The sequence below is a fragment of the Brassica napus genome, chromosome C6 (genome assembly GCF_020379485.1).
Source record: "Brassica napus cultivar Da-Ae chromosome C6, Da-Ae, whole genome shotgun sequence".
In the NCBI taxonomy this organism is placed as follows: domain Eukaryota; kingdom Viridiplantae; phylum Streptophyta; class Magnoliopsida; order Brassicales; family Brassicaceae; genus Brassica; species Brassica napus.
The window spans coordinates 35518200-35522963 of NC_063449.1; the positions used below are offsets into that span (position 1 = coordinate 35518200).

General features: G+C 41.9%; 1 non-coding gene across 1 annotated transcript; it reads right to left on the minus strand.

Moving 5' to 3' along the window:
• Positions 1–756: 756 nt before the first annotated feature.
• Positions 757–863, minus strand: LOC125589371. Its single transcript, XR_007325562.1, has one exon. It is a non-coding gene; the product is annotated as a small nucleolar RNA R71 (small nucleolar RNA).
• Positions 864–4764: the final 3901 nt, after the last annotated feature.

Genomic DNA, 4764 nt, shown 5'->3' on the forward strand with positions numbered 1-4764 from the left:
TGCCAATCCTAGTCTGATTGTGACATTGCGTTTGAGTCTTTGCTTGAGACTGAGTTTTACTTTGTTTTTAAGTTACTAATTATCTATCTTCATATATATTTGGATGACAGGTGCATGAACTTGAGAAGCAAAGGATCAACAAATCTTGCACCAAGAGTGGAAAACATCAAAGCCTTAGAAAGAGAGTTGGGAAGACAGAGAAGAGAAAGAGAAAAGCAAGCCCACTTACATAGATTAGGGCTTGATATGGAGAGAAACCCGAATCAACCGGAAGGTGTCTATGAAGTTGATGATCATAGACAAAATGTCCAAGAAGTTCCTCCTGGAGCTGCTCAAGAGGGCAATGGTCAAGGAGCTGCCAACCTTCGACCTAGACAACCACAACGCCAAGCTAGGGCCATCGGTACATATGATCAACCTAACATAAATGGGAATAGGTTGGGCATTAGGGGACCGCCAGTTGCCAACAACAATTTCGAGATCAAGTCCAGCCTCATCAACATGATTGAAAACAACAAGTACCATGGACTTGCCTTGGAAGACCCACTAGATCACCTTGACAGATTTGATAAATACTGTGGCTTGTCAAAAACAAATGGAGTTTCAGAGGATGCTTTCAAGCTCAGATTGTTTCCCTTCTCTTTGGGAGACAAGGCTCACACTTGGGAGAAAAACATCTCAAGTGATACTATCACAACTTGGGATGAATGCAAGAAGGCCTTCCTCAACAAGTTCTTCTCTGCTACAAGGACTGCAAACCTTAGAAATCAGATCTCTGGTTTTCAACAAAAAGGACTTGAAGGATTTTCAGAGGCATGGGAGAGATTCAGAACCTACTTGTCTCAATGTCCCCACCATGGCTTCAACAATGAGAGCTTGCTAAGCACTTTCTACAGAGGAGTCTTGCCTAAATTCAAAAGCCAGCTTGACACTGCAAGCAATGGAAACTACTTGGGGAGGACTGTCGAAGATGCATTAGAACTCTTGGAGAACATGGCACAGAGTGATTCTGTCTACAATGATGAATATGACAGAAGAGACAGAAGTGGGGGAGGAGAAGATATGACCACAAAAAGAGAACTGAAAGCAATACAAGAAAAGATTGACATGCTACTATCAGAAAAGAACAAGAAGGAGGAGTTACATATGGTTTCTGAAGCTGATGGAGTAGAATGCCAAGAAGATATGTACTATGTCAATGCTCAGGGTACATGGTACAAGAAGGAACATGACTATCAAAACCAGAACAACTACCAACAGAAACCCTTCTACAACAACCAACAGAAGCCATTCAACAACTACCAGCCAAAACCATTCTACAACAATCAGCCTAAGCCATTCTACAACAACAACCAAGGTGGTTACCAACCAAAACAGAACTTCCCTCCTGGATTCTCACCAAAACCAAATCAACCTGCACAAGAACAAGCTGGATCATCAACACAACCTCCACAAGAGAGTAGTACTGAAGCGATGCTAAAACAATTATTGGAGGGACAAGCAAGAAGTGAGAAACAATTAGGGTATGAGCTGAAAAATCTACACAACAAGATTGATGGGAATTACCATGATCTAAACAACAAGTTCAAAAACTTGGAGAACCAGTTTGTCTCTATGACAGCCAGCTCAAGTCGCCAACAAGGTACACTACCTGGAAAGCCTGAACAAAACCCAAAGGAGACAATGAAGGCAATCACCCTAAGGAGTGGAAGAGAGTTGCCTCCTAAAGTTCTCATTAAGGATAATGAGAAACAAGGTGGGGAGGTGGTCATCAATGTAGATGATGATGTGGTGATTGTGGATGAGAAGACTAATGAGGAAATCTTGGAGAAGATAGTTGAAGCTAAGGGCAAGAGAAAGATTGGAGAGGAGAAAGTTGAGAACAAAAATGAGGCTGCTACATCAACAAAGGAGAAATTGTTCACTCCTCCTCCCTATGAGCCAAAGCTTCCCTTTCCTGGAAGATTCAAGAAGCAACTCCTAGAGAAGTACAAAGCCTTGTTTGACAAGCAAATGAGTGAAGTTCAGCTCACCATGCCCATAATTGATGCATTTATGCTGGTTCCACAATACAGCAAGTTCTTGAAAGATGCTGTAGAACAAAAGAAGAAAGAGATGGAAGGGATGGTGATTCTTACTCATGAGTGCAGTGCCATTATTCAGAGACTGACTGTCCCAAGGAAGCTAGAAGACCCTGGTAGTTTCACCCTGCCATGCGCCATTGGACCTTTGACATTTGAGAAATGTCTATGTGATTTGGGAGCAAGTGTCAGCCTCATGCCACTATCCATTGCCAAGAAGCTTGGGTTTACACAATATAAAAAGTGCAAGATCTCTTTGGTGCTAGCTGATCGATCTGTCAAGCTCCCCATTGGCATCCTAGAAGATCTTCCTGTAAAGATAGGAAATTGTGAAGTGCCTACTGACTTTGTAGTGCTTGAGATGGATGAAGAGCCTAGAGATCCTTTGATCTTTGGAAGACCTTTCTTGGCAACTGCTGGAGCAATGGTGAATGTGAGAGATGGCACAATTGATCTCCACCTTGGAAAAGATCACATTCTCCATTTTGATATCAAGGAGATGATGAAGAAGCCCACAACTCAAGGAGAAATATTCTACATTGATGAGATGGATGCCTTGGCTGATGATTTCCTTGAGGAGTTAGCGATTGAGGACTCTCTTCAACATGCCCTGACCATTGAAAGAGAGACCCAAATGATTGAAAACAAAGAGAGTGATGAGCTAGTAAGAAGGCTAGATGTTCACCTTGAGGAGGATGGAGAAGATGAGTTCATGGAGTTGCCACAAATGACTCAACATGCTGCCTCAGCAGACATTCAAGAGAACCTCCATGAAGCTGATTGGAGTGAGCTCAAGGCACCAAAAGTGGAGCTTAAACCTCTTCCCCATGGTGTAAGGTACGCTTTCCTTGGACCTAATGAGACATATCCTGTCATTGTGAGTAGTGAGCTGACTGAGAATGAATTGTCTATGCTTTTAAATGAACTTAAAAAGTATAGAAAAGCACTAGGATACTCACTTGATGACATTAAAGGAATCTCACCATCTTTGTGCATGCATAGGATACATCTAGAGGATGAATCTAAAACTTCAATTGAACACCAAAGAAGATTAAATCCTAATTTGAAAGATGTTGTTAAAAAAGAGATAATCAAATTGTTAGATGCTGGTGTGATCTATCCTATCTCTGATAGCAATTGGGTTTCACCTGTGCATGTAGTTCCTAAAAAAGGTGGCATAACAGTTGTTAAGAACGAAAATGATGAGTTAATACCAACAAGAACAATAACTGGACATAGGATGTGCATTGACTATCGAAAACTGAATGCAGCCTCTAGAAAGGATCATTTCCCTTTACCATTCATTGATCAGATGTTAGAGAGGCTAGCTAACCATCCTTATTATTGTTTCCTTGATGGATACTCTGGATTTTTCCAAATCCCTATACACCCAAATGACCAAGAGAAAACGACATTCACTTGTCCTTATGGTACCTTTGCATATCGAAGGATGCCATTTGGACTGTGCAATGCACCAGCAACATTCCAAAGAGCAATGATGTCAATTTTCTCTGATCTTATTGAGGATGTAATGGAGGTGTTTATGGATGATTTTTCTGTATACGGTTCTTCGTTTGCTACTTGTTTGTCAAATCTTTGCAGGGTATTACAGAGATGTGAGGACACTAACCTGGTGCTCAATTGGGAGAAGTGTCACTTCATGGTCAAGGAAGGGATTGTTCTTGGACACAAAGTTTCTCAGAAAGGAATTGAAGTGGACAAAGCCAAGATAGATGTCATGGTTGGTCTAGCTCCACCAAGAACAGTGAAGGATATAAGAAGCTTTCTGGGTCATGCCGGTTTCTATAGAAGATTCATCATGGATTTCTCTAAGATAGCTAGACCATTGACCAGGCTGTTATGCAAAGAAGCTGCATTTCACTTCGATGGGGAATGTATGGAAGCTTTCAAAAACCTGAAGAATGCACTCATCAGTGCACCCATAGTTCAACCGCCAGATTGGGATCTCCCCTTTGAGATCATGTGTGATGCAAGTGACTTTGCTGTAGGAGCAGTCCTAGGCCAGAAGAGAGACAAGAAGTCACATGTGATCTACTATGCAAGTAGAACCCTTGATGAAGCTCAAGCTAAATACTCTACAACTGAGAAGGAGCTATTGGCCATTGTCTTTGCATTTGAGAAGTTCAGAAGCTACTTGGTTGGGTCAAAGGTGACTGTCTACACTGATCATGCTGCATTGAGACACCTCTTAGCCAAGAAAGATGCAAAACCAAGACTATTGAGGTGGATTCTGCTGCTACAAGAGTTTGATCTTGAGATCAAGGACAGGCCTGGAGTTGAGAATGGAGTAGCTGATCACCTGTCCAGGTTGAAGGTGGAGTGTGGAATCCCTATTGATGACAGACTTCCAGAAGAGCAAATGATGGCTATTCATGCAGTGGTAGCTGTTTGTGAGACAGGAAAGAAACTTGAAGAGGTGAAGGCGGCTGATGAGAAGGGTCCTTGGTATGCTGATATAGTCAACTACTTAGCTAGTGGAAAAGAGCCATTGAACCTTGAAGGTTATGCCAAGAAGAAGTTCTATAAGGATGTGAAGAGATATTATTGGGATGAGCCTTACCTCTACATACTTTGTAGAGATCAACTCTATAGAAGGGCAGTGGCTGAAGAAGAAATTGATGGGATCCTTACACATTGTCATGGATCATCCTATGGAGGCCAC